Source organism: Moschus berezovskii, chromosome 22 (genome assembly GCF_049115385.1).
Source record: "Moschus berezovskii isolate FMDL1 chromosome 22, NW_MosBer_1.0, whole genome shotgun sequence".
Classification (NCBI taxonomy): Eukaryota; Metazoa; Chordata; class Mammalia; order Artiodactyla; family Moschidae; genus Moschus; species Moschus berezovskii.
The window spans coordinates 55595133-55618654 of NC_142481.1; the positions used below are offsets into that span (position 1 = coordinate 55595133).

At 50.9% G+C, this 23522-nt stretch overlaps 1 protein-coding gene across 2 annotated transcripts in view; it reads right to left on the reverse strand.

Annotated features, from left to right (window-relative positions):
- The window catches only part of PLCG2 (phospholipase C gamma 2), a 154683-nt gene that overhangs the window by 123070 nt on the left and 8091 nt on the right, over positions 1-23522 (reverse strand). The window lies entirely within an intron of this gene.

Genomic DNA, 23522 nt, shown 5'->3' on the forward strand with positions numbered 1-23522 from the left:
AGGGCCCAGCCAAGCACAAAGCAGCTCGCTGTCCTGTGTGGCCCCCACATGCTCAGGCTGAGACCCCTTGGGGAGGGCTGGGAGGCTCGCCGGCTAACCTGGGCACCCCCCTCAAGGGAGGGCCGAGACCCTCCAGTCAAAGGGCCACGCCCCTCTCCCATCAGAAAGCCTCCCTTCACTCACTCTCAGCATGACTGGCCAGTGACCGTCCCCAGCACTCCTTTGATAACTGGGGGGCGGCAGGAGGGAGAAAAACTTAAAAGTTAACCTCAGCAACAAATCACCTGGAAGACCATTTGTTAGGCTGGCATGACTTGTGAAACAAGCAGTCCCGGCAACAGCAGAGGCAACTATGTGCTGGCAGGATCCTCAGGACGAACATTCTTGGAGCACCTTCTCTGGGCCAAACCCTGGGCTGCACACCCGGCACGTATGAGCTCACGTGACCTTTCCCCAACCCTGGGGGTGGGTGCCATGGTGATCCCCACGGAATACAGACAAAGAATCTGAGTTCAGAGAGGGCAAGTCTGCGGCCCATGGCCACACAGCAAGGCAGCACAGGGCCCTGACGGGAGCCTCCCTGCGCCTCATCTCCCGCTGGGGTCTTTCAGTCCAACCCCCGCTATACCCCACCTCGTGGACCTCCCCAGGCAGGTATGACCTAAAATGTACCCGTGCCCCCTTTCCACCTAACAGGCAGCTCCCTGCCCAAGACTTTATACCCACCCAGGGGAGCAGCGCCATAAACAGTGGACAGAAAGCAAACAGCAAAGAGCCAGCCCACCCTCTACCGCCCACCCTCTCTCCCTGGGGAGAAAACCCTCTAAATACCCGCTTATCAGAGATGCCCCCGGGACACCCAGGTGCATCCAGGGTCAAGGCCCAGAAAGGCAGAGAGACTCCCTGGCTACCACGGTCGTTTTCTCTGGGGGTTAAAGACGGCCACAATTTACGGCCCATGAGGGGGTAGGGTCTACTTCCTTCCCCTTGACTCTGAGCTGACCCTGTGACTTGCTCTGACCAGGAGAGTACAGCAGAAGTGACACTGGGCCAACCTTCGACCCTAACCCTGAGGGTGACCCCAGTTCCCTCTCCTCCTTGCCTCTGTCCACAGGAGCCAGTCCGATGCAAGAAGCTCAACTACTGCGAGACCACCAAGCTAGCCATGTGGAAGGAGAGAGGCAGACAGACAGATGGACTGCAGGGAAGAATGTGGAGAACACATGCCAGGAGAGAGCCCCCTGGCAGCTTCCAGCCCAGCCAGCAGCTGACCACATCCCGGTGAGTCCAGTCAACCCCCAGGAGTAGAACAATGCCCAGCTGAGCCTTGCCCAAATTCCTGACCCACAGAATTCAGGCCCTGAGTGCGGATAAGGCTTGTTACACAGCGACAGAGAAATGAACCAGGATTCTCAAACCGGTCTCCAGGCTGAGGGCGTGGGAAGGAGGGGGGCAGAGGCCACATCACCTTCCCAGGAGACTGACACGAGGGAAGACCGTCCCCCCATGAGTCCTGGACTCTGGGTAAGCAAAGCCATGCCCTACTGATGACACCACCAACAAAAGCACTCAGTTAACCCTGAGGAAAAGGCTCCAGGAAATGACCTCTGGTCTGCACACCAACCCACAAGGCAGGTACCATGGCTGTGCCCATTTCACAGATGCAGAGCCTGAGTCGGGAACTCACACAGACAGAGCGGCAGAGCCGGGACTCAAGCCCAGGCTTGAGTACTCCAGTACTGCTCTTACATGTGACCTCCCACAGCCCAACAAGCACCCCAGCGGTGCCCCTGGATGTGCACTCTCACAGCCCTCTGGGACACAGGGCTGACTTGGGCTGGAGCCACAGAGCACAGCCACGGGGACCAGACAGGCCACAGTGGGCTCGGTTCGGCTGCTGTCTCCTGGGCCCCGAACAGATATAAAACCTCCTGGGATCCCTCCAAGAAAGTGTCAGAACTTATCTCCATTTTCATTATAAATGTGTTCCTGTGTATGTTCCACCAACGTTTGTCCATCCTCCAAAACAATAATGCCCATGTCATTAAAGACCGTGTCTATTTCCATCAGAAGGCAGTCGTCCCGTCCTTGGTAGATGATCAGTACATGCTGCACTGGGCTGAGTCACTCAGTTGTGTCCGACTCTTTGCAACCCAATGGACTGTGGCCCACCAGGCCCCTCTGTCCATGGGATTCTCCAGGCAAGAGAAGGCTGCCATGCTCTTCTCCAGGGGATATTCCCCACCCAGGGATCGAACCTGCAACTCCTGAGTCTCCTGCATTGCAGGCAGATTCTTTACCTGCTGAGCCATCGGGGAAGCCCAACAATCAGTAAGCAGTTATTAAATGAATGCATGATGAGAGGAATGAATTCAGCAATGATGAATAAAACAGGCGACCAGTTGGCTGGTGGCCTCTCTCCCTGACCAGCCTTCAAGAGCCACAGCCCAGATGTGTCCTTAAGACCAAAAAGCTTTCACAACCTTGCAGTAGAAAAGGCTAATTCTAAAAAAGCAGACCTTCTTCCCTCTCAGACCTGAGAGACCTCAGATCTCTTGCGGTTGTGGGAAGAGCAGGCAGAAGGTTCTAAAAAGCAGGATGGGGGGACGAGTTTCACATTGAGACTCCCAGTAGGTGGCTTTCGTGGCAGGAGACATGCTCTCAAGCCCCGGGAAGCGGCCAGGCACACGCTCCCACCGGTTCTCTGGCCTCCAGTGACCCTCTTTTAGAGTTCACGTCAGGTGGGGAGCCCAAGACAAAAGCAGAACCAGTCTTACTCCTGTGTTGACATATAGGGGCAAGTCTCAGATTCCACAACCATTACATTCTGTAAAGTCACTGTAAACACTGAACTGGCAAATAATGAACCATCACCCCAGGAGGAACACAAGGTTAGGATCCTGTGAGCCTCTGGTCACAACATTTTCCCCAATCAATCAACACAAAACCTTGGTTTTGGGGGGAGGGAAGTGAATTGGGAGGTTGGGACTGACATATATACACTATTGATGTGTGCGTGTGCTAAGTTGCTTCAGTCATGTCCAAGTCTCCGTGATGCTATGGCCTGGAACCCGTCAGGCTCTTCTGTCCATGGGGAGTCTCCAGGCAAGAAAACTGGAGAGGGTTGCCATGTCCTCCTCCATGGGATCCTCCCAACCCAGGGATTGAACCCATGTCTCTTAAGTCTCCTGTGTTGGCAGGCAAGTTCTCTACCACTAGCACCGCCTAGGAAGCCCTGTACACTACTGATTTGTTGTTGCTGTTCAGTCACTCAGTCACGTCCAATCCTTTGTGACCCCACGGACTGCAGCACGCCAGGCTTCCCTGTCCTTCACTGTCTCCCAAAGTTTGTCCAAGTTCATGTCCATTGAGTCAGTGATACCATCCAACCAACTCATCCTCCGTCATCCCCTTCTCCTCCTGCCCTCGATCTTTCCCAGCATCAGGGTCTTTTCTAATGAATCAACTCTTCGCATCAGGTGGCCAAAATTCTGGAGTTTCACCTTCAGCTTCAGTCCTTCCAATGAGTATTCAGGGTTGATTTCCCTTAAGATTGACTGGTTGGATCTCCCTGCAGTCCAAGGGACTCTCAAGAGTCTTCTCCAGCACCACATTTCGAAGGCATCAATTCTTCTGCACTCTGCCTTCTTTACAGTCCAGCTCTCCCAACCACACATGATCAATGGGAAGACCACAGCCTTGACTACACGGACCTTTGTCAGCAAAGTAACATCTCTGCTTTTCAACACGCTATCTAGGTTTCTCATAGCTTTTCTTCCAAGGAGCAAGTGTCCTTTAATTTCATGGCTTCAGTCACCATCCACAATGATTTGGGGGCCCAAGGAAATAAAATCTCTCATTGTTTCCTCAACTATTTGCCATGAAGTGATGGGACTGGATACCATGATCTTCGTTTTCTGAATGCTGAGTTTTAAGCCAGCTTTTTCACTCTCCTCTTTCACCCTCATCAAAAGGCTCTTTAGTCCATCTTTGTTTTCTGCCACAAGGGTGGTGTCATCCGCATACCTCTAGGGGTAGCTGGCAGCCAAATGGCAGGCAGAGGGGCTTGAGCAGACAGTTCAGAATGAAGGAGGCACCTCCAGAGGTCTGTGAAGAGATTCACTGTGTATCTCTTCTCCACGAGGTACCCTGGGGCCAAGGCAGTAAATCTTGAAGTGAGAGTAAATCTGCGCTGACTTTGAACATTTACTAAGAAAACTAAGATGAGCTTCCCCCATGAAAAACTGGTCCTTTGTCCCCGCAAAGCAGAAGTAATGGTTAAAATGTATGGTTCTAGACTGAAAGCAGGAATAGCACCCCTGATGACCAGTGTTCATCCACACATGCTCCACGCTAGCCTTTTCAGAGTTTCTTTGTCCATTTGCCCTGTAGTAATAAGCACCCAGACGGCAATGCCAGACCCCAGGCAAGTGAAAGTAAGATTGGATGCTGCCATGGAAAGCAAGCATTTGATGGGAAAGCACTGCATCAGCTCAAAAGTACACTGTACAATCAGCTCCATTTAAAATAGAACAATGAGCCATCAGAGAAATGCAAATCAGAACCACAAGGAGATAGGACTTTACCTCCACCGAGAACAGAAGGCTAACATCAAGCAGACATACAACAGGGACTTTCCTGGCGGTCCAGTGGCTAAGAGCTCCCAACGCAGGGGACTCACGTTCAGTCTCTGGTCAGGGAACTAGATCCCACATGCCACAACTAAGTGCTCTGGCACGCTGCACCTAAGACCCGGTGCAGCCAGATACTGGAAAAGTCAGCCCCTCAGTCCTGTCTGACTCTGCGGCTCCACGGACTGCAGCCCGCCAGGCCCCTCCGTCCATGGGGTTCTCCGGGCAAGAATACTGGAGTGGGTTGCCATTCCTTCTCCAGGGGATCTTCCCAGTCTAGAGATTGAACCTGGCAGGCAGATTCTTTACCATCTGAGCCACCAGGGAAGCCCAAATAAAGAAATATTAAAAAAAAAAAAAAAAAAGGAAGACAGTAACAAGTCGTGGTGAGGTTGTGGAGAAGTTGGAACCCTCATACACTGCTGGCAGGAGTATAAAATGGTACAGCCACTTTAGGAAACAGCCTGGCAACTCCTCAAACAACTAAACAGCTATGTGGGACTTGGCAAATCCACTCTTAGGGATACATCCAAAAGAATGAAAATATATTCACACAAAAACTTGTACACAAATATTCACAGCAGCACTATCCGTGATAGCCAAAAAGTGGAGAAAACTCCAATGTCCACGAAGCAATGGACAAAATACAGTCTATCCTTACAGGGGAGTATCCTTACAGGGGAGTATCGTTCAGCCATAAAAAGGACACAGGCCACGTGTGCCACTGACAGTCCGCAGCGTGGATGAACCTTGACAACATTACAGTAAAGGAAAGTAATCAGGTGCAGAAGGGTGGCATGTCTCCTTTTTGTTGTTGGTTTTAGTTGCTGTGTCGACTCTTTTGCCACCCGGTGGACTGTAGCCCACCAGGCTATGGAATTACTCAGGCAACAATACTGTAGCTCTATTTAAATAAAACGTCCAAACTATGCAAGGCTATAGAAGAGAAAGTAGTTCCTTCCCCCCAGTAAAGGACTTCCCTGATGGTCCAGTGGCTCAGACTCCACATTCCAAATGCAGGGGGCTCGGGTTCGATCCCTGGTCGGGGAACTACATTACACATGCTGCAGCGAAGAAGCTCACATGCCACAATTAAGAACCCCCCATGCCTAAACTAAAGACTGCAGATCTTGGCGCAGCCACATAACTAAACAAATAAGTGGTAGCTCATAGTGGAAATATTCACTCAAGGCACACATTTAGCGAGCCCCTCCTGACGGAACTGGTGGCACAAACTAGAATTACAGAGACCAACAAGACACACCCTGCCCCAAGGAACTGGGGTCCAATCTTTTCATTCCAGACTCAACTCTGGTCAGCAACTCTGCACAGCCATACATTTTTGGAACCAACTTCAAAAGGGGAGGTCATCCAAAGCCTTACTCTCGAGACAAGAAAATGACACCCAGCTCCATCCCAGAATAGAGCCCACCCTGCTAGTAAAGCGAGTGAGCTGAGCAGTGGGAGTAACTGGAACTAAACCCCTGCTGTCAGCCTTGGAAAGCCCCTCAGCTCCCCTCAGCGCCACATTCTCTCTTCCCAACTTCACAGGGCTATCGTGAGGGCCCGTCAGCAGCTCTGGCCCACAGGACAGGCTTATAAGTTTTCTACCACCATCCAAAGTGGTCCTGTTCACATCATGATGAGACCCACAGCCTTCAGCCAACAGGGAATCAAGCTGCTGGTGTCACGTCCTGGGACAGAATAAATGCAAACCAGGAGCAGATAGATGGGCACCCGACACTCAGGATAACACTTCATCATCCTGTGAATTCACAAAAGACGTGAGAGCCCACAATGTCCACTGCCTGGCAAGGGTGGTGGGTAGACATACAAGTCGGTCCAGCTTTCCTGGGGACAACAGAACTCTGTGCCCAGAGACTATGATGCAGCCTGTCCTTCCTCCCAGAAATTCTTTTAGAAATTTATCCTGGGAAATTACCAGGGATATGCTTAACAGTTAGGAAAGAAACTGTCCCTAGGATTACTGTTTGACGTGGCAAAATAATAAACTACAAGATGTCCGAAAATAGAAGATTGATTTTAAAAATTAAAAAGCATATAAGAAATCAGGTAGAAAACCATAGCTATTTAAAACAAAACGGGGGATTCCCTGGTGGTCCAGTGGTCAGGACTCTGAGCTTCCACAGAAGGGGGCACAGGTTCGATCCCTGATTGGGAAACTAAGATCCCATAAACCAACAGTGACAAAAATATAAATGAAACAAGATGGAAGGCATATACTTGGAATGGAAAGATGTTTGCAGTTGGAAGCAACCTAAATATCCATAAACAAAAGGACTGGTGACTGTACCAAGTTGTGCTCAGAGTGAAACAGCGCAGGGCAGTTCAGATAAAGCTACTGACACAGCGTGGGTGCCTCACACACAATGCGCTGTGCCATGCAGGCCAACATTTTAAATAAGGGTGAGACATGGAAAAACAGTGGAAACAGTGTCAGACTTTATTTTTTTGGGCTCCAAAATCACTGCAGATGCTGATTGCAGCCATGAAATTAAAAGACGCTTGCTCCTTGGAAGGAAAGTTATGACCAACCTTGATAATATATTAAAAAGCAGAGACATTACTTTGCCAACCAAGGTTCGTCTAGTCAAGGCAATGGTTTTTCCCGTGGTCATGTATAGATGTGAGAGTTGGACTGTGAAGAAGGCTGATCGCCGAAGAATCGATGCTTTTGAACTGTGGTGTTGGAGAAGACTCTTGAGAGTCCCTTATACTGCAAGGAGATCCAACCAGTCCATTCTAAAGGAGATCAGTCCTGGACGTTCATTGGAGGGACTGATGCTAAAGCTGAAACTGCAATACTTTGGCTACCTCATGCGACGAGTTGACTCACTGGAAAAGACTCTGATGCTGGGAAAGGTTGGGGGTGGGAGGAGAAGGGGACGACGGAGAATGAGATGGCTGGATGGCATCACCGACTCTGTGGACATGAGTTTGAGTGTACTCCGGGAGTTGGTGATGGACAGGGAGGCCTGGCGTGCTGTGATTCATGGGGTCGCGGAGAGTCGGACACGACTGAGCGACTGATCTGATCTGAGACATATGCACTGGAATGACAACTATCAAAGCGCGCTACTGGTGTCTCCAGGGAAGGAGGGGCATACATGAGGACTCAAACGCAAAACCTTATTTCTTAAAATCAAAAGAAAAAGACCCAAACCAAGTACTATGGTGTGTCTAACTTGGTGAGAAGGGCACGTTCATTTCCTACTGCTGCTGTGACGATTTACCACAAACTCAGTGCTACCAATTACTGCCTGAGTTCTGGAGGTCAGAAGTTAAAACTGGGTCTCACTGGACAAAAATCAAGGTGTCGGCTGGGGCTCCAGGGGAGAATTCGCCTCCCCGCCTTTTCCAATTTCTGGGGGCCACCTGCAACCCTTGGCTCGTGGACCCCTTCCACCTTCCATCATCCCATCTCCTCTGACTCTGACCCTCTTCACTCCCTTTCACTCTTAACGACCTATGGGATGACATCAGGCCCCCCAGACAATCCAGAATAATCTTATCTCAAAATCCTCAACTTTATCACACCTACAAAGAGCCTTTGGCCACACAGGATAACAGAGTCACAGGTTCTAAGGCTTAGAATATCTGGGGGTGGGGAGTATTCTGATGACCACAAAGTACATAGAAATAATAACAGTATAGTAGCAGCAGCTAACTGTTGCTGAATGATCTGGGCTATCTGTGAGGGCCTATCCCAAGAGTGCTACATAGCTAGTTCCCCTAACCCCCATGAGAATGTGGTGAGGGAGGCATTACTATGGGCCCATTTCATAGATGGGAAAATGAGAGGCTAAAAACTTGTCCATGGTCACAAAACTCTAAGTGGCAGAGCCAAGATCTGAACCCTGGCAGTTGGACCCTAGAGGACATGCTCTTAAATAAAAAGGTGTCTCTATGCCAATCACAACATTCTAAATAACTCAAAAAAAGAAGGTGGTCACAATACAGCACAAAATAAAAAGGTATGTAACTAAAGAGTATTATGAGAGGGTTACGTTTTATAAAAATGTATCTACGTCTTGCAAGAAAAAAATCTTGAAGGGTTATACTGAGTGTGAACACACATCACTCTGCGGGTAGGTGGGTAATCCTCACTATAGAGTTTAAAATCTTTCTATTGATGGACATATGTTACTGCTTCAAGGAGACCCGCTTAATTAGGGGAAATAAAACCAGGTCAGACAGAAAAGCCTGGCTCAGGGCTCTCTTCAACAAGAAACCGGGGTAGCTTTTACCATCAGCCACCCCAGCTCAGGCCTCCCCAGGGACACTGGTCCTTCTCCAGCCAGGTCCGTGCTAATCACCAGCAGACGTTGGCCAGGCATGGTGGGCAGGTTGACACCCAGCTGGTAAAATCCAATCAGAGAAGCTAAAGCAGGAAGATGCCAGCGGGCCTCCCAGTCCTGAGGCTGGCCTGTCCCCCTGCCACATGCTCTTGGCCCTGTTGTGCTGACTTCGCTAGTTTCCACTCTATGGATCAGCAAGTTTCCATACTTTTCTTTCTCAGAAAAAAGTCCTTCACACACAATTCGACCCCCAATATTCACTCCCAACATGCCAGCACACCCTGCAAGACAAAGGCATCTTCCCGCTTCTTCCTGCTGTGCGGGGAGCATGGAAGAGGGCCCCCTGCTCTCAGCTGGCATCTGCACTGACTCTGTTTACAAAACGATGTCACCGTCGCCCTGCAGATGCTCTTCCCCCAAGGCCAGGCCTCTCCAGGCTTGCAGAAGGCCAAAGGCAAGGACTGGGGCTGCCCGCTGACACTCGGGCTCAAACCAAGGACCCTAACCTCGTAGGCACCCTACCCACATGCACCAGAAGGGACCAGTCTCTATATGGGGGCGACACCACAGCACCCCCAGTGCCCCCAATCAGACACAGATGCACACAGACGAGCTCTGTCAGGCACACACCGTGTGCGTCAGATGCGCTGACAAACGTCATCCTCACTACCTCCCTGCCAAGCAGCCCGGCCGCCACCCGCCACCCAGAAGAGGAGACTGGGGCCAGCACAGGCCTAGGCCAGAACCACCACGTGAGGGCAAAGCAGGGGTCATAGAGGGAAACACAGGCAGTGCCCTCTGTGACACGCATCACAGCAAGATCCTCTGTGACCCCCCTCCTAGAGGAACGGAAACAAAAACAAAAATAAATAAAGGGGACTTCATTAAACTTAAAGCTTTTGCACAGCAAAGGAAACAATGAACAAGATTAAAAGACAGCCCTCAGAATGGGAGAAAACAATTGCACAAATGAAATAGCTGACAAAGGACTGATCTCCAGAATACACAAGCGGCTCATATAGTTCAATATCAGGAAAACAAACAGCCCAATCAAAAAGTGGGCACAAGATCTAAACAGACATTTCCCCAAAGAAGATGTACAGATGGCTAAGACACACATGAAAAGATGCTCAACATCGCTCAGTACTAGACAAACGCAAATCAAAACTACAATAAGGTATCACTTCAAACCGGTCAGAAAGGCCATCATCAAAAAGTCTACAAACAATAAATGCTGGAGAGGGTGTGGAGAAAAGGGAGCGCTCTTGCACTGTTGGTGGGAATGTAAATTGATACAGCCACTATAAAGAACAGTAAGATTCTGTCAGAGATTTTATAGACATGTCCTTAAAAACTAGGAACAGAACTACCACACGATCCAGCAACCCCACTGCTGGGCGGTACCGAGGAAACCATAATTGAAAGAGACACGTGTACCCCAGGGTTCACTGCAGCACTGTTTACAATAGCCAGGACATGGGAGCAACATATGTCCATCAGCAGAGGAGTGGATAAAGAAGCTGTGGTATGCACACACAAAGGAATATTACTCAGCCACAAAAAGAACACATTGGAGTCAGTCCTAATGAGGTGGATGCACCTAGAGCCCGTTATTCAGAGTGAAGTAAGTCAGAAAGAGAAAAACAAATATCATATATTAAGACACATAACTGGAATCTAGAAAGATGGTACTGATGAGCCTATTTGCAGAGCAGGAATGGAGAAGATCCCCTGGAAAAGGGCATGGCAACCCACTCCAGTATTCTTGCCTGGAGAATCCCATGGACAGAGGAGCCTGGCAGGCTATGGTCCACGGGGTCACCAAGAGTTGGACGTGACTGAAGTGACAGCACATGGCACAATGGAGACGCACACATAAAAGAACAGACTTGTGGACACAGTGCGGGAAGAAGAGGGTGGGACAAATTGAGAGAGGAGCATGAAAACACACAAATTACCACACAGAGACAGCCAGTCAGTGGGAATATGCTGTATGAGGCAGGGAGCTCAAATCAAGTGCTCCGTGACACCCGAGACGGGTGGGGTGGCATGGGAGGTGGGAGGGAGGTTCAAAAGGAACATGTGTATACCTGTGGCTGATGTATGGCAGAAACCAACATAATACCGTAAAGCAATTATTCTCCAATTAAAAATTAAAAACAAAAAGAAATATACAAGCAAGAAAGAGAAGTCACAGAGCTGCCCTACCTTAATCGCAGACACTGCCGTCTCTGGGGGGAGGAGGGTACAGAGGCTGAGAGGGCAGCAGCCAGCTCCTTTTCCTGGCTCTTCGGCTGACCGCTCCCTGGGAAGCACCAACGACAGGTCAGGTGTGGGCCAGGAGGTGGGACTTCTGGTGAGCAGAACCGATGGGTCCCTGCCTCTGGAGCTCACGCCTGGGGTGACACCCACTGAGGGCCTGGCTCCGGGGCCAGGCATTGCCAGGGGGCAGAGAGAGTCGATACCAAGATTTCTGGCTTCAACTTCAGCGTGCACACTGCTTAGGTCTCTCCCAAGATGAAAAAAAGACGTGTCACTTCATCAGCCCGACATGCAAAAATGTTCACTTACAACTAAGCTAGACTGTGGTGTGGCGGCAGAAGGGTCCGTCCTGAAGGATTCAGCAGAGGATGCCTTCTAACAGCTCCTTCCCCCAGTCAGACACACATAAGAGATCCGGGATCTGCCTTCCCAGGGCTTGGCCCTGCCCTCAGCCGCTCCCGGGGCGGCCTCGGGCTTCTCAGAGCAGATGTGTCCACAGCCCAGCTGTCCCTTTCCTCCTATCCTCTCCTCTCCAACAGCCAGACGAACTTCTGGTGGGGACACTGAGATCCCCAAATACCCACAGGGAAAGAGAATCCCAGGCATACACTCCCAGAGTGTGTGTGGGAGAACTGGGTGGACCAAAACTAACCAGACATGTACAGCGTCCTCTGGGGTGGGGGTGGGGGCTGGTGACTTGCAGGACAGACTTCAAGGGACGTGCCCCCAAGAGATGAGGAAGATGCGTGAGCCATTGACAACAAGAGCAAACCACGCAGGGCGCTCCCCCTTCCGATCTTTCTAAATTCTTCACCTTCAGGAGCTCCTCTGATCCTGCTGAAGACCGTCCAAGCTGGGTACTCTCGTTCTTCCCATTTTACAGGTGAGGAAGCTGAGGCACAGGGCGGGAAGTCTCTGGCCCAAGCCACAGGGTCAGGATTCAAGCCCAAGGAGGCTGGCTCCAGTCCCAGCCCGGATACAATGTATCCTGGTATCCTAACCAGGGTACAATGCTGCCTCTCACAGCCTCACAGCCGGGAAATGAGATGACACTTGGAATAGAAAGTGAGGGCTCTTAAATTCCTTTACAACAAAGTCCAGCTTGTCCATGGTATCTGCGGCCACATGGACACATCAACTGCCAAGCTCACCACTCTCCCCGTCCCTCAGGCCCCTTAAAGGGCAGTGTGTTGGTGTGCTATGGCTGCTGCAGCTAAATGGCCCCAACCGAAAACATACTGTCTTCTGCAACAGAAATGGACCATCTCACAGCTCAGATCAAGGAGCTAGCAGGGGTGGCTCCTTCTGTGGCTGTGATGGGGAATCAACTCCCCGATTCCCTCCTGGCTTCTGGTGATGCCACAATCCTCAATGGACTCATGTCCATTGAGTCAGTGATGCCATCCAATCATTTCATCCTCTGTCGTCCCTTCTCCTCCTGCCTGCCATCTTTTCCAGCATCAGGGTCTTTTCCAATGAGTCAACTCTTCACACCAGGTGGCCAAAGTATTGGAGCTTCAGCATCAGTCCTTTCAGTGAACATTCAGGGTTGATTTCCTTTAGGATTTGCTGGTTGGATCTCCTTGCAGTCCAAGGGACTCTCAAGTCTTCTCCAGCACCACAGTTCACGAGCATCAGTTCTTCAGTGTTCAGTCTCCCTTATGGTCCAGCTCTCACATCCACACATGACTACTGGAAAAACCATAGCTTTGACTAGACAGACAGTTGTTGGCAAAGTGATGTCTCTATGCTTTCTAATACACTGTCTAGATTTGTCACAGCTTTTCTTCCAAGGAGCGTCTTTTAATTTCAAGGCTGCAGCCATCATCCGCAGTGATTTTAAAGCCCAAGAAAAGAAAATCTGTCACTGCTTCCACCTTTTCCCCTTCTATTTGCCATGAAATGATGGGACCGGATCCCATGATCTTAATTTTTTTTTTAATATTGTGTGTACGTCCTTTTATTTATTTACTTATGCCTGCGCTGGGTCTTCATTGCTACACGCTGTCTTTCTCTAATTTTGGGGAGTGGAGGCTTCTCTTTGATGTGATGGGTGGGCTTCTCACTGCGGTGGCTTCTCTTCACGAGAAGCACGGGCTCCAGAGCTTTGGGAGTTATGGCTCGTGGGCTCCAGAGTGCGGGCTTAGCCGTTGTGGTGCACCGGCTCAGTAGCCCTGCAGCAAGCGGCTTTTCCTGGACCAGGGATCAGACCCGTGTCCCCTGGACTGACAGACGGAGCCTAACCACTGGCCACCAGGGAAGCCCCGTCCTCTTCACACAAGGACACCAGGCGCATGGGGTCAGCGGCCCACTCTGTGCCGGTATGACCTTGGCTAATCACCTCTGCACTGACCAGATCTCCAAACAAGGCCATATTCAGAGGGCCTGGGGGTTAGGGCTTCACCACATGAATTTGGAAGGGAGACACAGTCCACCCATAACAGGGACCCACCTCTGCCCAGAAGCCCTGAAGAAGCCAGACCGTGTTCTCCATCAGGAGACCCACCCAACCCAGCCTCCACGTCGAAGCTGACCAGAGAGGACACTGTTCTCAGAGGCCAAGCCTCGTGCACTGGCTCAGAAGACCCAGCCTTTGGAGGCCTCACTCAGGCATCCGTCACTGGGAGGCTGGGAAATCTAAGCCTTCACTGATGGGCGACAGAGTCAACGTGGAGAGCGTTGCTGGGGACGGTCTAACCATGGCTCCAAGGAAACCTAAAAGGGCTAACGAGGCCCATCTGTACAGGTAGACGTCATCACCACAGCGGTTTCCATCACAGACGGGATGGGAGAGACCTCAGTGCCACCACCTCCCATTCCCAGGAGGCCCAGTGCAAAGGCTTTGCACTCCCCCTGAATTCCTGCAGGAGTCCCTAAATTCCTACAATCATTCTATGTCTGCATCCTCCAAAACGAGGGGCTGCAAAGAGCCTGGGGGATGTACCCCATGCCCACATGCCATTCTGCCTGGCACAGAACGGAACCACATTTCCCAGCCTCCTTTGCAGCCAGTCCCGTGCCAAGTTCTGGTCAACGGAAGGCGGGAGGGAAGAGGCACACTGGTTCCAGGCCTGACCCCCTAGAACCTCCTAAGCCATCCTCCACTCTTCCTCTTACCCCACATGCTGGCCGCACAGAGGGTCCTGCAGTGGCCTTAGACACCTTAGGGGATGGTGGTGTCACAAGACAGCAGATCTACCCCCCTCCAATGCCACTAGATCACGACTTGAGCGAAACATTTATATCAGGAAGGCATTTGTCTACACAAGCAGCTCAGGCAACTCAATACCAGAAAAACAAACAGCCCAATCAAAAAGTGGGCAGAAGACCTAAACAGTCATTTCCCCAAAGAAGGCATACAGATGGCTACAAAACACATGAAATGATGCTCAGCACCGCTCATTATTAGAGAAATGCAAATCAAAACTACAATGAGGCACCACTTCACACCAGTCAGAATGGCCATCATCAAAAATCTATGAACAATGATGTCGGAGAGGGTGTGGAGAACAGGGAACGCTCTTGCACTGTTGGCGGGAATGCAAGTTGATACAGCCACTATGGATAACAGTATGGAGATTACTTTAAAAAACAAGGAATAAAGTTACATACGACCCAGCAATTCCACTACTGGGCACACGCCCTGAGGAAACCATAACCGAAAAAGACACATGTGCCCCAACGTCCGCTGCAGCACTCTTTACAACAGCTAGCACACGGAAGCAACCCAGATGTCCATCAACAGATGAGAGGATCAAGAAGTTGTGTGCATGTACACAGTGGAATATTACTCAGCTAGAAACACGAATGCACTCGAGTCGCTTCCAATGAGGTGGACAAACCTAGAGCCTACTATACAAAGTGAAGCGAGCCAGAAAGAGAAAGACAAATATCATGCATTGGCACATATAAATGGGATCTAGGGAGACGGTACTGACGAACCTATTTGCAGGACAGCAGTGGAGACAGACGTAGAGAGACTTGTGGACGCAGAGGGGAAGGCGGCAGGCACACACACACACACCACAAGTGAGACAGACAGACAGCGGGACTGGCTGTGTGGCTCAGGGAGGGAAACCAGGGCTCTGTGACAACCAAGAGGGGCGGGATGGGGCGGGAGGTCCAAGAGGGGGGGACGTATGTAAACCTGTGGCTGATTCATGCTGATGCATGGCAGCACCCAACACAATATTGTAAAGCAATTACCCTGCAATTAAAAATAAATCTAAAAAGTAATTTTAAAGAAGACGACATCTGTCACTGCCATTCGTCTACCCAGACAAATATGGAAGCCTCACTGCTATGCCCTCAGCCAGGAATGCACCCCCCCGACCCTGGGCAGAGCTTCCCACGGCCCCCTTATCATCTTTCAAGTCTCAGCTCAAACGTTGCCTCCACAGACACGCTTCCCTGAGGCCTGCCCTCCCAGCACTGTGCTGTTCGCTAGTTACTCTTTGTCACGGGCTCTGCTTTTTCCTTCCCTGGCATCTGACACAGTCCTGAATGCTTAGTCTGGCCTTTTCTGTCTTTCCTGTGACACCGTAAGCTCTTCTGGGGTCCCTTCCGTCCCACTCACCAGGCATCCCCAGTGACAAGTCTCATATCACACACATACCAATCCTCTGAGTATTTGCTAAGTCAAAGAAGGGACCAGGGACTTCCCTGGTGGTCCAGTGGTTAAGACTCCGAGCTGCCAATGCAAGGGGCACGGGTTCGATTTCTGATCAAGGATCTAAGATCCCATATGCCACGCTGCATGGCCAAATACATTTTAAAAAATAACAACAAAGGGGCGAATTCTAAGGATGTTAAGTGATTGTCACCCAGGACAGAAGAGAATCCTTGAATGGCCACAGAAACCAATTCCTCAGCTGAATGGCAGACAGGCAGGTCTGTATCAGTGCCAGGGATAAAAACACCAGTTTTGTTTCTCACACCAGCAGGCTCCACGTCGAGAACTGGTACGTGGGAAGGGGAGCAGGATGATCCATGCGGATGCAGGAAGGAAACAATGATTTCATTATGTAAACAGTCTCATAGTCACCTCATCCTTTCCACGATGCCATTTCCCTTTATATCTGATGTTTTCAAGAGCAGTGACTACTTGAGCACCTGTCTCCTCTGTGTGACTGAGAGCAGACTATAGGGATTATTTTATTTAATTCTTTAATTACTTCATTTAATCCTTTAATTCCCCTACACACACACACAGACACACTCACACACAGACAGACACACTCACTCACACACACACACACACACACACATACACTGGAATACTACTCAGCCATAAAAAAGAATGGAATAATGCCATTTACAGATAGATGGTGAAACAATGAAAACAGTGAGAGACTTTATTTTCTTGGGCTCCAAAATCACTGCAGATGGTGATTGCAGCCATGAAATTAAAAGATGCTTGCTCCTTGGAAGAAAAGCTATGAGCAACCTAGACAGCATAGTAAAAAGCAGAAACATTATTTCTCCAACAAAGGTCCATCTAGCCAAAGCTATGGTTTTTCCAGTAGTCATGTATGGATGCGACAGCTGGACCACAAAAGAGCTGAGCACTGAAGAATTGATGCTTTTGAACTGTGGTGTTGGAGAAGACTCCTGAGAGTCCCTTGAACTGCAAGGAGATAAAACCAGTCCATCTTAAAGGAAATCAGTCCTGAATATTCATTGGAAGGACTGATGCTGAAGCTGAAACCTCAATACTTTGGCCACCTGATGCGAAGAACTGACTCATTGGAAAAGACCCTGATGCTGGGAAAGATTGAAGGCAGGAGGAGAATGGGATGACAGAGGATGAGACGGTTGGATGGCATCACCGACTCGATGGATGTGTTTGTGTAAGTTCCAGAAGTTGGTGATGGACAGGGAAGCCTGGAGTGCTGCAGTTCATGGGGTCACAAAGAGTCGGACACGACTGAGCGACTGAACTGAACTGAATGACATTTGAAGCAACGTGGATGGACCTACAGATTATCACACTAAGTGAAGTGAGACAGAGAAAGACAAATATCATATGACATCCCTCATATGCGGAATCAAGAAAATGATACAAATGAACTTGTTTATAAAGCAAAACCACTGACACAGAAGACAAGCTCTGGCTCCCAAATGGCAAAAAGGGGGCAGGGACAAGTCAGGAGGCCGAGACGAACACTATGCTATATCAACAGGGGCTACGGTGTAGCACGGGAACCACAATCACCATTTTGTAATACATGGGGAGCACGGGCTGATCTTATTTCTGATGGGACAGCTGACTCATGGAGCTTGGGAACCACTTTCAGACACTGGATTTTGTAGACAGAAGATGCCGGTGAAAAAACACCTGCTCCACTGTTTCAAAAATGCATTTCTAAAGTAAGAACTTTGCAAAATACTCATTTTTTTTAATGGATAAGTAGCTCAAAGATGGATCTCAGAAGAAGCCAAGATAGAGGACGAGCCCATTTCAGCGCCCCTGGTTGGGTCCACACTTGTCCCCACAGTGGGGGCTCCAGCAGGCACATCTGGCTTCCAGCTAACCAGGCACCTCTCAAGTCTCCTGCCCTTGGCACCTCAGCACCAGGCAGGGCGTGTCCTCTGTGAGAAGGAGGAATCTGTGCCTTCCCTCTTGCTGTAACAAAGGCTGAGCAAGGCCGTCCTTGTTGCGTGCTCAGCAGGGTGCCCCGCCACCCCATGCAGAACTCAGACATCTCTGAGATCACACAGGAGGAGAAGGCAACCCAGAATAGAAGACATGAGACTCCAAAAGGCAGGTAGAACGAAAGCAAATTGGGGTGCTGCCCTTCCTGGCTGTGTGGCCTTGGGCATGTCACCGAGTCTCCCCAGGACTCAGTTTCCTCATAAATAAAGTGGGTATGATTCCTGCTCACAGGGTCACTGAGAGGATTTAAAGAGCGGTGACATGTGATGTATCCACACAGAGACTAGGACACGGAGAGCACTCAGAGGTGGCTCTCATCGCCAACATCATCATCATCATTATCGTTCACTTATTACTGTTAGGCAGGCAAGCCAAGAGCCCAATGCTAGGGAAACAGAACAGCTCCTGTTTGTGAGCACCCCTCGTTCGCAGACAGCCACCACTTGCCAAAAATAAGCAGATGGAGGAAATGTGCACAAGCAGAAGTGGAAACCTGAGGACACAAGCCCACTCAGTCAGATGGACGTGGCCCACACCCGCACACAGCCAGCCCCGCCCACACCCCCGGGCAGGCGGCACCACTGCGGCTCCAGGACACACTCCAGGCCACCCTCCCAAACGGACAAGGTGCCAGCAGACCCCGAAGTTCACCTCAGAAAGGTGCTCCAGCAGACTCCCTTCTAGTCAGAGTCTGTTCCACTAGCGACCGGAGGGAAAGAAAAACCAGAGAGGCAGGACTTCCAGCACAGCTCCTGCCCCACACCCAGAGGCTCTCAGGAGGCCCACACAGGAGGGAATCCAGCGCACCGTCTTGCCCAGCGGCCTCAGAAAGTCAACAGGAGAATGATGGCCAAGACGTGAGTGTCGGCTGAAGTTCATCTTCTTTGTCAGAAGCCAGGCCTTGGGACTCCTACTGTTTAAAATATGAACCTTTTATATACAGATAAAATACGTAAATACATACAAAAAAGTACTTAAATAAAATCCACTTGCTTCTCACCCTTTATCTCATTGATAGAAACTATTGTCATCTCACTTGACCAATAGAGAAACTGAGGCACAGACAGATCAAGCAAACCGGCCTCGGATCACACAGCTCCTAGGAGGTGTGCAGCGGGGGTCTGAACTGAGTCTGGACCCTCATGGTCGTCTGGCACCAAGGTGGCTGCTGTCAACTTTCTCCCCACCTGGGAAGGTCTCCCCTTCTCCAAGAGGAGATTCCGCATTCTTTGAACCTGAGCTGGCCCCGCGGACCTGAACAGGTGACTTTCTCGGGCTAGGTCACAAGAAGCCCTGTGACTCTTGGAACACACATCCCGGGGGGACACCAGGCACCGCGTAAGGAGCCCGACGACCCTGGGACCGCCACGTGGAGGTGCTCAGCCAACATTTTCAGCTGAGCCCGGGCTACCGGCCATCATCACCATAGCACCAGACACAGGAGCAAAGATTCTGGAAACTTTCAGACCAGGGGTCATGCCAGTCGAGTACCACCTCAGTCCAGGCCACAGAGAGAAGACTCACCTAGCTGTTGTTGCTGTTGTTCAGCGACTAAGTCATGTCTGACTCTCTTGCCACCCCGTGGACTAAAGCCCGCCAGGCTCCTGTCTGTGGGGTTTCACCTGTTTCCTCCAGGACAGGGACCCCATCCTTCCTCCTCTCTCTTAGCAGAACTGGGGGCCCGGTGTGATGGCAAATATGGGCATGGCACTACACTCAGAACAGCTCCGTCATGACACGGTCCAAGGGGGAATCCTAATATATCCAGTGACATTTTACAGTTCTAAGCAAAGCAAACACACGACTTCAGACCAGGGTTTCTTAATTTTTTTTTAAGGAAGAAATACGCTTTTTCTTCCTTTTTAATATTTTTGTTTTATATGGCTGTGCCAGGTCTCAGTTGTGGCACGTGGGATATAGTTCCCTGACCAGGAGTTGTGCTTCCCAGGTGGCTTAGTGGTAAAGAATCTGCCTGCCAATGCAGCGGACTCAGGAGATGTGGGTTCGATCCCTGGGTCGGGAAGATCCCCTGAAGAAGGAAATGGCAATCCACTCGGGTATTTTTGCCTGGAAAATCCCAAGGACAGAGGAGCCTGGTAGGCTACAGTCCATAGGTTTGCAAAGGAGTTGGACACAGCTTAGCAACTAAACAATCCCTGCACTGAAGTGCAGAGTCTCAGCCATCGGACCACCAGGGAAGTCCCTCGGCCAGGGTTTCTAACCTTGGCACCACTGATCTCTTATCATTTTATACTGGATAATTATTTGGGGTGGGGCCTGTCCTGTGCATTGTAAGATGTTTAGCAGTGCCCCTGGCCTCAACCTGCTAGATGCCAGAAGCAACCCCCTCCAAATAACCAGGACTAAAAGCATCTCCAGGCATTGCCAAATGCCCCCGCACGGGTGGGATGGGATCGCCCGGCTGAGAACCACTCACTGCTGTGCACAGGGAGAGGCCGTGACACCTGTCCAGAGCTCAGAGGCCACCTGCCAATGACCCCAGAACCACACACGGGCGTTGTCTTCTGCAGATCCCACAGGCTCCTGCTAACTCAGACCCCTAAGGCAACACTACAGCCGGGGCCCCCCAGGACACCACCTCTATAGCAAGAGGCTGGAAATGAGGCGCTGAGTGGCCCGGTCCAGGGCTCAAAGGAAGCACCTTTTTAAAGCACTTTACCCCCAAATCAGCTTCTGTGTCACTTCACAAACGCCACGACACAGCCATCTCACACAGGTGCGCCAATGCAGTTCACAACACAAAGGTGTTCATGCCACCCCTCATCTGAAAGCCCTTCAGTGCAGCCCTGCTGCTCTCCAGCGAAAGTCCAAACACCTAAGCAAGACTCTGCTGCCCCAGACAGGCTGGCCACCGCCCGTCACCCGCAACGAAGGCTAAAGCAAAAGCAGCAGTTCGCACCGGCCCAGGGCTGCACACGTGCTCAGCCTTCTCATCCGGCGACTCATCCGTTCATTTGCAGCTGTGACACTGCGCGTGGACACCAATACCGTCCCCGTTCTGCAGACAGGAGAACCGGACCTCGGCAAGGGGATGGAACGTGCCCACACTCACGTGGCCAAGCTCATCAAACCCTGCTGGAGTCAGGCTCCACGCTGCTTGTACCTAATCCAACAATGCAGGCTCTGTGAGGAATGGAGTCTAATTCAATTACTGCCGTATCTCCAGCACCTAGAATAGTGCCTGGCAGAGCAGACATTCAAATATGGATAGATGGAAGGAGAGAGGGAAGCTACTGGTGGAAAGAAAGAAGGAAGGCTGGAAGGAGGGGAGGGTGGGGGGTGGGAGGACGGGGGGTGGGAGGAAGGGGGTGGGGCTGGGAGGACGGGGGGTGGGAGGACAGAGGGTGGGAGGACAGGGATGGGGGCTGGGGGGGGTGGGAGGACGAGGGTGGGGGCTGGGAGGATGGGGGGGTGGGAGGACGGAGGGTGGGAGGATGGGGGTGGGGGCTGGGGGGGTGGGAGGACGGGGGGTGGGGGCTGGGGGGGTGGGAGGACGGGGGTGGGGGCTGGGAGGATGGGGGTGGGAGGACAGAGAATGGGAGGACGGCGGTGGGGGTTGGGAGGATGGAGGGTGGGAGGACGAGGGGTGGGAGGACAGGGGGTGGGAGGATGGAGAGTGGGAGGACGGGGCGGGGGTGGAGGAGGGAGTCGCTAGCACAGTACCTACCAAACCTGGCTAGCTACCAGGATCACCTGGGGAGCTCATTAAAATACTGAATCCAAACCAACCTGGTAAATGACAGTCATCCTCAGCCACCCCAAGGAGGAGGAGGAACTGCTCTTAGCGAGTAACGAGGGAGAACCATGGTGTGTGGACATCAGGAGGCAAAATCCTGTCTCACAACCATCAGAACCGTCAAGAGAATGCTCCAGAGGCCTGCACACCTTCAAATGCCCCCTCAGCAGGTGTTTCTGGCGCTCAGCCAGCTGGCCGACACGGGCCCGGCCATCCACTCTCAGTACAGTGGGACACCTGTGTTTACTGTTGGGACCGTCCTGCCCCTGCAGGCCCCCACCCCCGCCCCAGCTGCCACAGGTCTCCAAGTCACCTGGGAGATCGTGAGGCCAATGTAAACAAAATCGGGGGGAACGCCAGCGGCCTCCAGACATGGGCACTTTCAAAGCAGGCCCTCTGGCTCAGGGCTGTTGGAGGTCATCTTGGCTCCAAAGTCAGGAGAAACCTTTTGGGAAGCTACTTAGTCTCACTCATGATAAAAAAGACCAAACAAAGAGCCATGTCGTGCTATCGGAGTACACCTGTGAACTGCCAAGTTCAGAACCCCATGGCAGCGTGGGTGATGTGGGGAACTAGAGGGGCCCCCAACACCTCAGGAACTTCTGCGGGATGTGATCCAACCGTCCTTTAAAGTTAAAAATACCCCATGCCCTCTAACTCAGAAATTACACATGGAGGATGCTACCCTTCAGATAAACCCAACATGCATGCATGAAACAATAATGCAAAGGTGACCCCCACACACAGCTGGTGGAAATGTAAAATAGTGCAGCCACTTGGGAAACAGTCTGGGGGGTGGAAGGTTCCTAAAATAATCAAACAAGATTACTGCATTGGCTGAGGTGCAGCCCTACCCCTGGGCATACACCCAGGAGAAATGAAAACACACAGCCGCACAAAAAATCATTCAGGAAAGCTCACAGCGGCAGGATTCAAACCAGCCAAAAAGAGCAAACAACCCAAATTTCCATTAACAGATGAATGGGTCAACAAACTGTGGACTTTTGTAGAGAGGAATATTACCCGGCCACATAAAGGAATGAAGTCCTGAGACACACACAACACGGATGGATCATGAAAACGTGGGAAACACTCTGTTAAGTGAAGAAGCCAGTCGCAAAAGGACACATACTGTGTGATTTCTTTTATAGGAAGTGTCCAGAACAGGGAAATGGAAAGGAGATGAAAGGTTGCTTAGGGCAGGAGAGGTGGAGGAGGACCAGATGGATGGCTGGCGGGTACAGGGTTTCTCTTAGGGGTGATGAAATGTTCTAAAACTGTGGTGGCTGCACATATCTGGGAATATACCAATCCGTGAATGGATGAATTATAAGGTATGTGAATTGTATCTCCATAAAGCTGCTAGCAAAAAAAAAGAGAAGAATCCATGCATAGTTGCTACAGCTAATAGCAAATGACTGGAAAAACCCAAAGCGTCCATCTCTAGGGGTTAAACTATCACACTGTAGCCAGAATGCTATGTGGCGATGAAAGAAAAAGGCAGATCAATATGCTGATAAGAAACCACCTCAATGGTTAACTATTAGGGGGCTTCCCCTGGCAGCTCAGTGGTAAAGAATCTGCCTGCCGGTGCAGGAGACACAGATTTAATCTCTGATCCAGGAAGATCCCACGTGCCTTGGAGCAACTAAGCCCATGCACCATAACTATACAGCCTCTGCTCTAGAGCCGGGGGAGCCACAACTACTGAAGCCCACGCCCCAGAGCCTGTGATCCTCAGCAAGGGTAGCCACTGCAAGGAGAAGGCTGCACACCACGGCGAGGGAGTGGCCCCAGCTCGCCAGGGCTAGAGAAAGGTCCGTGCAGCACCGAAGACCCAGCACAGCCAAAAATAAAGAAGTAAATGAATTTTTTTTTAATGAAAACTATTACATTTA